We start from the raw sequence: 13,559 nt of genomic DNA on the forward strand, positions 1-13,559 counted from the left end.
TAATACTATGTGGTAATATACTAGTGTTAATATACTGTGGTAATATACTAGCTGTAATATACTGGTTGTAATATACTGTGGTAATATTATATGGTAATATACTAGTGATAATATACTGTGGTAATATACTAGTGATAATATACTGTGGTAATATACTAGTGATAATATACTGTGGTAATATACTAGTGATAATATACTGTGGTAATATTGTGTGGTAATATACTAGTGTTAATATACTGTGTTAATGCACTATTTGGTAATATACTAATGGTAAAATACTAGTGGTAGTTTATTAGTGGTAATATACTGTGCTAATATACTGGTGGCAATATACTAGTATCAATATACTAGTGGTAATATAATAGTGATAATATACTAGTGGTAATATTGTAGTGGTAATATACTGGTGGCAATATACTAGTGGCAATATACTAGTGGTAATATACTAGTGATAACATACTAGTGGTAATATACTGTGGTAATATACTAGTGATGACATACTAGTGGGTAATGCACTATTTGGTAATATACTAGTGGTAAAATACTAGTGGTAGTTTATTAGTGGTAATACAGTATACTGCGGTAATATACTAGTGATAATATACTGTGGTAATATACTAGTGATAATATGCTGTTGTAATATACTAGTGATAATATACTGTGGTAATATACTAGTGATAATGTACTAGTGGTAAGAAATGGTGGTTATAAACTAGTGGTAATATACTCTGGTATTATACTGTGAGAATAAACTAGTGGTAATTTACTGTGGTAATATACTGGTGGTGAAATACTAGTGGTAATATATTAGTGGTAATATACTAGTGGTGAAATACTACTAATAATATACTAGTGGTAATACACTAGTGGTAATATACTAGCTGTAATATACTAGTGGTAATATACTAGCTGTAATATACTAGTGGAAATATACTAATTGAAATATTCTAGTGGTAGTATAATAGTGGTAATTTTGTAGTGGTAATATACTGGTGGTAATATACTAGTGGTAGGTTTCTAGCTGGAATATAATAGCTGTACTAAACTACTGTTAATATACTAGTGGAAATATACTAGTGGTAAAATACTGTGTTAATCTAATGTGTTAATGTACTGTGGTATTACACTAGTGTAATATACTAGTGTAATATACTATGGTAATGCACTAGTGGTAAAACAGTATATTGGGGTAATATACTATTGGTAATATTGTCTTGGCAATTTACTATTGGTAACCATTGACAGGTTGGAGCCAGAGACAGGTAGGAGCAAGAGACAGGTAGGAGCAAGAGACAGGTTGGAGCCAGAGACAGGTAGGAACCAGAGACAGGTAGGAACCAGAGACAGGTAGGAACCAGAGACAGGAAGGAACCAGAGACAGGTAGGAGACAGAGACAGGTAGGAACCAGAGACAGGTAGGAACCAGAGACAGGAAGGAACCAGAGACAGGTAGGAGACAGAGACAGGTAGGAACCAGAGACAGGTAGGAACCAGAGACAGGTAGTAGCCAGAGACAGGTCGGAGCCAGAGACAGGTAGGAGCCAGAGACAGGTAGGAGCCAGAGACAGGTTGGAGCCAGAGACAGGTAGGAACCAGAGACAGGTTGGAGCCAGAGACAGGTAGGAGCAAGAGACAGGTAGGAGCAAGAGACAGGTTGGAGCCAGAGACAGGTAGGAACCAGAGACAGGTAGGAACCAGAGACAGGTAGGAACCAGAGACAGGAAGGAACCAGAGACAGGTAGGAGACAGAGACAGGTAGGAGCCAGAGACAGGTAGGAGCCAGAGACAGGTTGGAGCCAGAGACAGGTAGGAACCAGAGACAGATTGGAGCCAGAGACAGGTAGGAGCCAGAGACAGGTAGGAGCCAGAGACAGGTAGTAGCCAGAGACAGGTAGTAGCCAGAGACAGGTAGGAGCCAGAGACAGGTAGGAGCCAGAGACAGGTTGGATGCAGAGACAGGTAGGAGCCAGAGACAGGTAGGAGCCAGAGACAGGTAGTAGCCAGAGACAGGTTGGAGCCAGAGACAGGTAGGAGCCAGAGACAGGTTGGAGCCAGAGACAGGTAGGAGCCAGAGACAGGTAGTAGCCAGAGACAGGTTGGAACCAGAGACAGGTAGGAGACAGAGACAGGTAGGAGCCAGAGACAGGTTGGAGCCAGAGACAGGTAGGTGCCAGAGACAGGTAGGAGCCAGAGACAGGTAGTAGCCAGAGACAGGTTGGAGCCAGAGACAGGTAGGAGCCAGAGACAGGTTGGAGCCAGAGACAGGTAGGAGCCAGAGACAGGTAGGAACCAGAGACAGGTAGGAACCAGAGACAGGTTGGAGCCAGAGACAGGTAGGAACCAGAGACAGGTTGGAGCCAGAGACAGGTAGGAGCCAGAGACAGGTAGGAGCCAGAGACAGGTGGGAGCCAGAGACAGGTTGGATGCAGAGACAGGTTGGTGTGTAGCACCCAAAGAAAAGAGCAGGTCAAAAATGAGGATAGAAGGCTAGACAAGGATGACATCACTCAGGACTCTCAGAGCAGTGCTGTGGTAACGCTTCAGTTGACTGTGTCTGTGTCCCAAATGGAATTCCATTTCTAATGCACTGCTTTTGACCACAGCCCCTATGGGTACCATTTGGGAAGCATCCTGTGTTTGTAACAGGGTGCATAGTTGTATAAAGCCATAACTAGGGCATGCACTATACTTGATGTGTTTAGCATCCCATTCTCAAGTCTGCCAAAAACAGTTCTGATGTCTGTGGAAAGATTTGATGGTATATTTACAGCCTAGTCTGAGTAGACACCTAGACAGAGGAAGATGCATGAATAATACATTTTCACTAACATACTGTACCATTGCTATCACAACCTGATAACATTGTGAAGTAATTGTTTTGGAGTGGGTGAAAGCTTGTGTATTACCTATTTTTCTTACAATAACCCATTAAGTAGAATACAATGATACTGACGCTGTCCTCCCTAGCCAACGTCAGCTCTCAGCAGTGTGGGCCAAAGCTGCACCTTTGTGATGTAAACACAGTCTTTAAAATGCAGCGGCTTCCGTGTGTGTGTGTGTGTGTGTGTGTGTGTGTGTGTGTGTGTGTGTGTGTGTGTGTGTGTGTGTGTGTGTGTGTGTGTGTGTGTGTGTGTGTGTGTGTGTGTGTGTGTGTGTGTGTGTGTGTGTGTGTGTGTGTGTGTGTTAATATTAGACACAAAAACCACAGGTGCGCGCACACATGCAAACACACGCACACACACACACACACACACACACACACACACACACACGCACACACACACGCACACACACACACACACACACACACACACACAGTGGACCAGAAAAGAGAGAAGTATTGGATATAAAGACCCATCTCTCTCTGAAGGTCATGAATGGGGACAGTAATGTTTTCAATTTGTGTCCTGAGATGAACAATTCTACACATAGGATATATTGTAACACTGCTCTTAAAGCTTTAGGATGTTATCATCTTTCTCTCTTTCCTTCTATACCTCTCTTTCTATTCCTTTTCTTCCTGTCACTGGGGGATTCATTTGAACGGATTAAGAAAAGGATGAAGTCAAAGGAGAGAAAAAAGAAGAAAGTTAAGGAATGGAAAGGTTAGGAAGGTGATGGGGTTTGTGGAAGGTCTGTGTTTGGTCCACAGTGTTATTTCAGAGACACACACACACACACACACACACACAGACACACACACACACACACACACACACACACACACACACACACACACACACACACACACACACTCACTCACTCACTCACTCACTCACTCACTCACACACACATCAGCCAGGTCACCCGAGGTCACCTGAGGATGTCTGGAGATGACGTGGGAACTGGCAACATTCAGAGTTTATGCTTCATCTTAACCATTCAGAGTTGATGCCTCATCTTAACCATTCAGAGTTGATGCCTCATCTTAATCATTCAGAGTTGATGCCTCATCTTAACCATTCATAGTTGATGCCTCATCTTAACCATTCAGAGTTGATGCCTCATCTTAGCCATTCAGAGTTGATGCCTCATCTTAGCCATTCAGAGTTGATGCCTCATCTTAACCATTCAGAGTTGATGCCTCACCTTAACCATTCAGAGTTGATGCTTCATCTAAACCATTCAGAGTTGATGCATCATCTTAACCATTCAGAGTTGATGCCTCATCTTAGCCATTCAGAGTTGATGCCTCATCTTAGCCATTCAGAGTTGATGCTTCATCTTAACCATTCAGAGTTGATGCCTCATCTTAGCCATTCAGAGTTGATGCCCCATCTTAACCATTCAGAGTTGATGCCTCATCTTAACCATTCAGAGTTGATGCTTCACCTTAACCATTCAGAGTTGATGCCTCATCTTAATCATTCAGAGTTGATGCCTCATCTTAGCCATTCAGAGTTGATGCCTCATCTTAGCCATTCAGAGTTGATGCCTCATCTTAACCATTCAGAGTTGATGCCTCAACTTAACCATTCAGAGTTGATGCTTCATCTGAACCATTCAGAGTTGATGCCTCATCTTAACCATTCAGAGTTGATGCCTCATCTTAACCATTCAGAGTTGATGCCTCATCTTAGCCATTCAGAGTTGATGCCTCATCTTAGCCATTCAGAGTTGATGCCTCATCTTAACCATTCAGAGTTGATGCCTCAACTTAACCATTCAGAGTTGATGCTTCATCTGAACCATTCAGAGTTGATGCATCATCTTAACCATTCAGAGTTGATGCCTCATCTTAACCATTCAGAGTTGATGCCTCATCTTAACCATTCAGAGTTGATGCATCATCTTAACCATTCAGAGTTGATGCCTCATCTTAGCCATTCAGAGTTGATGCCTCATCTTAACCATTCAGAGTTGATGCCTCATCTTAACCATTCAGAGTTGATGCCTCATCTTAGCCATTCAGAGTTGATGCTTCACCTTAACCATTCAGAGTTAATGCCTCACCTTAACCCTTCAGAGTTGATGCCTCACCTTAACCATTCAGAGTTAATGCCTCATCTTAGCCATTCAGAGTTGATGCCTCACCTTAACCATTCAGAGTTAATGCCTGAACTTAAACTTAACCTTATCCTATAACACTTCAATATTTGACATTTGCAACAACTTTGAAATCTGACGTTTGAGAAACACGGATGAACGTCTCATTCTGAAGGGAGGCTGCAAGAGCTGATAATGTAAAACAACATGGTTTGGACGGACACAGATGCACAGTTAATGTCATGGACAACAGAGATTTACTGTGGTCTCTGTGAGCCAAGATCTCTATCCAACAGATCAAGACAGCAGTTCTCAAACTAGGGGTCAGGACCCTATGTCGGGTTGCCTGATACGAAAATGGGGTCATGAGAAACATTTTAAAATCCTGTAAAAAAAAGTATAACAATTATAATACTGTCTTGTCTCTCAAAATAACATTTAAAAATCTAAATTAAAGCTCAACCAGAGAGCGGCCTTACATCGTTGGAAAAGGCTGCACTGCACTTGAATCATTCCCCCAGTGAATGGCTGGGGGAATGTGAAACCACAAACGATTGCACAGACCTTGATATTACCAGCCGCAATTGATGTGGTGAAAACAATATGGGGAGGCAGAAGCACAGAAACGTTGCTTTATTACAGCAATACCTTTGTCAGATAACACTGTGAAACTGCACTCTTAGGAAAAAGGGTTCCAAAGGGGTACTTCGGCTGACCCAATAGGAGAACCCTTTTTGGTTCCAAGTAGAACCCTTTTAGGTTCCATGTAGAAAAGGTTCAAAATGGAACCCCAAAGGGATCTACCCGGAACCAAAAGAGTTCTACCTGGAACAATAAAGGTTTCTTCTATGGGGACAGCCTTAGAACCCTTTTAGGTTCTAGACATGTAGATCACTTCCTTACTATTTTCTGTTTATAAAGCTCTACTCTACAAGCTTCCAACATAATTAACATCTTAGTTGAAATGTAGAATTTCCGGTTGTAATACAAGGTTGGTTAACAATGATGCCACAACTGCATGGCCAGGCACGACTCCAACACCATCATTAAGTTTGCAGATGACACTACAATGGTAGGCCTGATCACTGACAACGATGAGACAGCCTATAGGGAGGAGGTCAGAGACCTGGCCGGGTGGTGCCAGAATAACAACCTATCCCTCAACGTAACCAAGACTAAGGAGATGATTGTAGACTACTGGAAAAGGAGGACCGAGCACACCCTCATTCTCATCGACGGGGCTGTAGTGGAGCAGGTTGAGAGCTTCAAGTTCCTCGGTGTCCACATCAACAACAAACTAGAATGGTCCAAACACACCAAGACAGTCGTGAAGAGGGTACAAAAAAGCCTATTCCCCCTCAGGAAACAAAAAAGATTTGGCATGGGTCCTGAGATCCTCAAAAGGTTCTATAGCTAAACATTGAGAACTGGTTGCATCACTGCCTGGTACGGCAATTGCTCGGCCTCTGACCGCAAGGCACTACAGAGGGTAATGCGTACGGCCCAGTACATCACTGGGGCTAAGCTGCCTGCCATCCAGGACCTCTACACCAGGCGGTGTCAGAGGAAGACCCTAAAAATTGTCAATGTCCCCAGCCACCCCAGTCATAGACTGTTCTCTCTACTACCGCATGGCAAGCGATACCGGAGTGCCAAGTCTAGGACAAAAAGGCTTCTCAACAGTTTTTACCCCCAAGCCACAAGACTCCTGAACAGGTAACCAAATGGCTATCCGGACTATTTGCATTGTGTGCCTCCCCAAACACCCCCCAACCTCTCTTTTACTCTACCGCTACTCTCTGTTCATCATATATGCATAGTCACTTTAACCATACATACTACCTCAATCAGCCTGACTAACCGGTGTCTGTATGTAGCCTCTCTACTTTTATAGCCTCGCTACTGTATATAGCCTGTCTTTTTACTGTTGTTTTATAGTTTTACTTACCTATTGTTCACCTACCACCTTTTTTGAACTATTGGTTAGAGCGCGCGTGACAAATAAACTTTGTTTTGATTTGATGACTCCCTTGGTAACCACAGAGTTCAGGAGATCTGCTTTTTCATATCATGCACCTCATGTGTGGTCTACTGTTGACACTTCGTTTGGATGATATGGTGTCACTGGGCCAGTTTAGGAAATTGGTTAAAAACTTCTTAAGGCTAGGCGTCCCGCTAGTGGGACAACTTCCTGATTATTTTTGTGATGAATGTGTTTGTTTTATTTGATTATAATGGTTAATGTGTATATTGTGCATGTTTTGTGTATTTTGTATATAATTGTGTGTGTGCTGATGTGACTGTTGTTCCCAGGGCAGGCTTGTGAATGAGACCTAGGTCTCAATGTGTCTCCCTGAATGGATCAGAGTTAAAAGAAAGCACCTTTTTTTCTAAGAGTGAAAGAATTGACACTGTTGCTAACAATCAAAAGGAGACTGACTGAACGACTCAAAAACTCCCCATCTGATGCTCTCAAAATTTATACATTGTAGAATAATACTGAAGACATCAAAACTATGAAATAACACATATGGAATCATGTAGTAACCAAAAAAGTGTTTAACAAATCAAAATTTATTTAAGATTGTTCAAAGTAGCCACCCTTTGCCTTGATGACAGCTTTGAACACTCTTGGCATTCTCTCAATCAGCTTCATGAGGTAGTCAACTGGAATGCTTTTCCAACAGTCTTGAAGGAGTTCCCACATATAACGAGCGCTTCTTGGCTGCTTTTCCTTCACTCTGCGGTCCAACTCATCCCAAACCATCTCAATTGGATTGAGGTCGGGTGATTGTGGAGGCCAGGTCATCTGATGCAGCAGTCCATCACTCTCCTTCTTGGTCAAATCGCCCTACACAGCCTGGAGGTGTGTTGGGTCTTTGTCCTGTTTAAAAACAAATGATAGTCCCACTAAGCACAAACCAGATGGGATTTTGTATTCCTGCAGAATGCTGTGGTAGCCATGCTGGTTTAGTGTGCCTTGAATTCAAAATAAATTACAGACAGTGTCACCAGCAAAGCACCCTCACACCATCACACCTCCTCCTCCATGCTTCACGGTGGGAACAATACATGTGGAGATCATCCGTTCACCTACTCTGCGTCTCGCTACACAGTGGCTGGAACTAACAATCTCAAATTTGGACCCATCAAACCAAAGGATAGATTTCCACCAGTCTAATGTACATTCCTTGCGTTTCTTGGCACAAGCAAGTCTCTTCTTCTTTTTGGTGTCCTTTAGTAGTGGTATCTTTGCAGCAATTCAACCATGAAGGCCTGATTCACACAGTCTCCTCTGAACAGTTGATGTTGAGATGTGTCTATTACTCTGTGAAGCGTTTATTTGGGCTGCAATCTGAGGTGCCATGTGGTCGATATGAATGTTATTGATCGGTTATTCGGTGCCAGAGGAGTAGCGTTTTAAGTGTTTTTCGCAAAATTTGAATGGCAGAAAATCCATCATGGCAGACCTTATGGGTCCCTGAGGCAAATTTGTTCCATGTGAGGAGTGGGACCAATTTCAAGGGTGAGGGGTGTGACTTTTCAAGGTTAGCATTTTCAAACTCTTGTTATAGCACCACCATCCGGCCAATCATTGTGATTTGGTAAATGCCAGATCTATATGGCAAGACCATCATTCACCCAAATCTCATAAAAAGCAGACCAGTGCTGTCTGAGATATTGCGTGTCACTAATGTTTGAATGAACGCACTGACAGAGTAACGGACGGAGACAGATCCACAGTCCCCTCCCCAATTTCATTGTGGGGACAACAAAAGCAAAGGCTGTGATTTTAACACAGTCAACCTCAATCTCAATCTGCCTCCTTACGGAAAGTGTGTCTTACTGTGTGTGTGTGTGTGTGTGTGTGTGTGTGTGTGTGTGTGTGTGTGTGTGTGTGTGTGTGTGTGTGTGTGTGTGTGTGTGTGTGTGTGTGTGTGTGTGTGTGTGTGTGTGTGTGTGTGTGTGTGTGTGGGTGTGTGTGTGTTGATTTCACGCATACCAAGTCACAATCACAAGGCCTCAATATTAATCATGGTGTCACTAAAAATGAGCCCCCCATGTAGCACTGCATCTCAATGTTTGAGGCATCACTACAGACACCCTGGTTCGAATCCAGGCTATATCACAACCGGACGTGATTGGGAGTCCCGTAGGTCAGCGCACAATTGGCCCACTGTCGGCCGGCTTTGGACTATCATTTGTTTTCAATAGGACAATGACCCAACACACCTCCAGGCTGTGTAAGGCCTATTTGACCAAGAAGGAGAGTGATGTAGTGCTGCATCAAATGCCATGTCCTCCACAATTACCCAACCTCAATCCAATCGAGATTGTTCTGGGATGAGTTGGACCACAGAGTGAAGGAAAAGCAGCCAACAAGCGCTCAGCATATGTGGGAACTCCTTTAAGACTGTTGGAAAAGCATTCCAGGTGAAGCTGGTTGAGGGAATGCCAAGAGTGTCGAAAGCTGTCAACAAGGCAAAGGGTGGCTGCTTTGAGGAATCTAAACTCTAAAATATAGTTTGATTTGTTAAACCCTTTTATGGTTACTACATTATTCCATGTGCTATTTCCTTGGTTTGATGTCTTCACTATTATTGTACAATGTAGAAAATAGTAAAAATTAAGAAAAACCCTTGAATGGCAGAAGAATGAAATATAACAAAAACGTTGACATAGAAACACTGTATTTTCTGAATTTTTTTCCAGTAATGTTTATAATTTATAAAGGACAGATGAACATACACATACACACGCACAAACACACACACACAGACACAACACACACACACTCTCTCTCCGAGCAGCGCAGGCCCAGCTGAAGTAACACTTAGATTTTCATCTCTGTCACATTAGATAAATTCTACCGCCAGCCCGTCAACATTCTGGAACTGATCTCAGTTTACTCATTCTGCTTCTGGGCTGAAAACACACACAGATGAAGCTGTCTGAATGTGTGTGTGTGTGTGCACGGATGTGTGTGTGTTGTTTCCAACAGTAGAGAGACAAGAGGCTTAAATGAACACCAGGTTTCATTATCGGTTCTATTCTACCATTTAGGAAATGCATCTGTTATGTGAACTATCTTTATCTACAGTACATAGGACCAGGAGCCTGTTTGAAGTGACATGCCTAAATAACTATCAAGACGAAAGCAGCCTGGCCAAAACAGTTGGTGTTCCCTAAACTGTGTGAATTATTGAATGATAATTGATAGCACAAGATACACCTCTGTTAAATGTCAAAAAGTCCTACCTGTAACATCACAATATTGAATTATCACTTGAGATATTGTTCCATCTAAAGCCGACTTCTCTGAATTATTACTTATTTTATTCAGAGTCATTCAGAAGGTAAATTGTCCACAAGATAAGACATCAGAACATAACTACACAATAATAGAGGTTGAAAGATTCATTTTCTAAATAAGTTAATCACTCTAAATTGCACATGTATCTGTCTGCTTCCCTGAATCTGTCTGCTGGCAGACTCAGGGGAGACAGATATCACAAACTTCAATTATTTAATATAATAATAATTGAAAAAATTATTGAAAGAATTGCTCGTCTCTCTCCTTTCCTTCTGTTTTTCATTCTCTCTCTCTCTTTGTGAGGACATATTTCACTAACTTAAAATGTTTCAAATACTAGGTCTCAAGAGAGAACTAGTTAGAGGATCAACACTTAGTTAGGTAGACTGAAAAGATGTCTCTTCTCTGCTCTCATCTCCTCCTCTCCCCCTTCCCTCTGCCCCTCCTCCCCTCCTCTCTCATCTCCTCCTCTCCCCTTTCCTCTGCTCCTCCTCTCCTCCTCTCCTCCTCTCCTCCTCTCCTCCTCCATTCCCCCTTTCCTTTCCTTTCCTCTCCTCTCCTCTCCTCTCCTCTCCTCTCCTCTCCTCTCCTCTCCTCTCCTCTCCTCTCCTCTCCTCTCCTCTCCTCTCCTCTCTTCCTATTCGCATATCCTCCTCTCCTTGTTCCTTTGTCTTCTCGCTCTGCAAAAACATCTTGCAACTCTATATCGCCAGAGTAAAAGTTGTAGGTACAGTGCCTTGCGAAAGTATTCGGCCCCCTTGAACTTTGCGACCTTTTGCCACATTTCAGGCTTCAAACATAAAGATATAAAACTGTATTTTTTTGTGAAGAATCAACAACAAGTGGGACACAATCATGAAGTGGAACGACATTTATTGGATATTTCTAACTTTTTTAACAAATCAAAAAACTGAAAAATTGGGCGTGCAAAAATGATTCAGCCCCTTTACTTTCAGTGCAGCAAACTCTCTCCAGAAGTTCAGTGAGGATCTCTGAATGATCCAATGTTGACCTAAATGACTAATGATGATAAATACAATCCACCTTTGTGTAATCAAGTCTCCGTATAAATGCACCTGCACTGTGATAGTCTCAAAGGTCCGTTATAAGCGCAGAGAGCATCATGAAGAACAAGGAACACACCAGGCAGGTCCGAGATACTGTTGTGAAGAAGTTTAAAGCCGGATTTGGATACAAAAAGATTTCCCAAGCCTTAAACATCCCATGGAGCACTGTGGAAGCGATAATATTGAAATGGATGGAGTATCAGACCACTGCAAATCTACCAAGACCTGGCCGTCCCTCTAAACTTTCAGCTCATACAAGTAGAAGACTGATCAGAGATGCAGCCAAGAGGCCCATGATCACTCTGGATGAACTGCAGAGATCTACAGCTGAGGTGGGAGACTCTGTTCATAGGACAACAATCAGTCGTATATTGCACAAATCTGGCCTTTATGGAAGAGTGGCAAGAAGAAAGCCATTTCTTAAAACCTCTTCATCCTACCCCCTCCTTTTTTGAAAATTCTGTTAAAAATCGCGCAACTTTTCAGCGTCCTGCTACTCATGCCAGGAATATAGTATATGCATATGATTAGTATGTGTGGATAGAAAACACTCTGAAGTTTATAAAACTGGTTAAATCACGGCTGTGACTATAACAGAGCGTGTGTTTCATTGAAAAACGCAAGAAAAACTGCTCTCTGAAAGCAAAAAATAATTTCCATAAGTCACTTCCACCAGTTGTTAAAGGAGAACAGAATTTAATGGGAATTTGCCTGCACCATCTACAAATTCCGCACGATGGCGCCATTGTACTAATTTTCAATCGAATTAATTGTTGGAAAATCCATCTGTCTGACCCCAAGTTCTCCAGTCTTCACCCGGATGCAGTTTAGCGAGAGATCAGATTGCATTGTTGTTGAAGTGAGGACCTATTGAAGAGACATCGCCCTGTAATCGTTTTGATAGATTATAAACGTTTACTAATACCTAAAGTTGGATTACAAAAGGATTTCGAAGTGTTTTGTGAAAGTTTATCGTCGACTTTTTTAATTTTAAAAAATTACGCAGCGTTTAAAAACGATGAATTTTTCTGAATGACACTACTTCTATACAAAGCTATTTTGGGTATATATGGACCGATTTAAACGAAAAAAAGACCCAATAGTGATGTTTATGGGGCATATAGGAGTGCCAAGAAAGAAGCTCGTCTAAGGTAATGAATGTTTTATATTTTATTTCTGCGTTTTGGGTAGCGCCGTCTATCGCAAAATCTGTTGTTTACGTGTCGAGCTGGCATTTTGGGGGGTGCATGCTATCAGATAATAGCTTCTGATGCTTTCGCCGAAAAGCATTTTAAAAATCTGACTTGCTGGCTAGGTTCACAACGAGTGTAGCTTTAATTTAATACCCTGCTTGTGAATTTTGATCAAGGTTTGAGTTTTAACGAGTACATTTAGCATTTAGCGTAGCGCATTTGCATTTCCAGGTGCCTACTTGGGACATATGCGTCTCAAGTAGGAGCAAGAAGTTAAAGATATCCATAAAAAGTGTCGTTTAAAGTTTGCCACAAGCCACCTGGGAGACACACCAAACATGTGGAAGAAGGTGCTCTGGTCAGATGAAACCAAAATTGAACTTTTTGGCAACAATGCAAAACGTTATGTTTGGCGTAAAAGCAACACAGCTGAACACACCATCCCCACTGTCAAACATGGTGGTGGCAGCATCATGGTTTGGGCCTGCTTTTCTTCAGCAGGGACAGGGAAGATGGTTAAAATTGATGGGAAGATGGATGGAGCCAAATACAGGACCATTCTGGAAGAAAACCTGATGGAGTCTGCAAAAGACCTGAGACTGGGACAGAGATTTGTCTTCCAGCAAGACAATGATCCAAAACATAAAGCAAAATCTACAATGGAATGGTTCAAAAATAATGGCCAAGTCATAGTCCAGACCTGAATCCAATCGAGAATCTGTGGAAAGAACTGAAAACTGCTGTTCACAAATGCTCTCCATCCAACTTCACTGAGCTCGAGCTGTTTTGCAAGGAGGAATGGGGAAAAAATGTCAGTCTCTCGATGTGCAAAACTGATAGAGACATACCCCAAGCGACTTACAGCTGTAATCGCAGCAAAAGGTGGCGCTACAAAGTATTAACTTAAGGGGGCTGAATAATTTTGCACGCCCAATTTTTCAGTTTTTGATTTGTTAAAAAAGTTTGAAATATCCAATAAATGTCGTTCCACTTTATGAT

This window comes from Oncorhynchus clarkii, chromosome 31 (assembly GCF_045791955.1).
Source record: "Oncorhynchus clarkii lewisi isolate Uvic-CL-2024 chromosome 31, UVic_Ocla_1.0, whole genome shotgun sequence".
Lineage (NCBI taxonomy): Eukaryota > Metazoa > Chordata > Actinopteri > Salmoniformes > Salmonidae > Oncorhynchus > Oncorhynchus clarkii.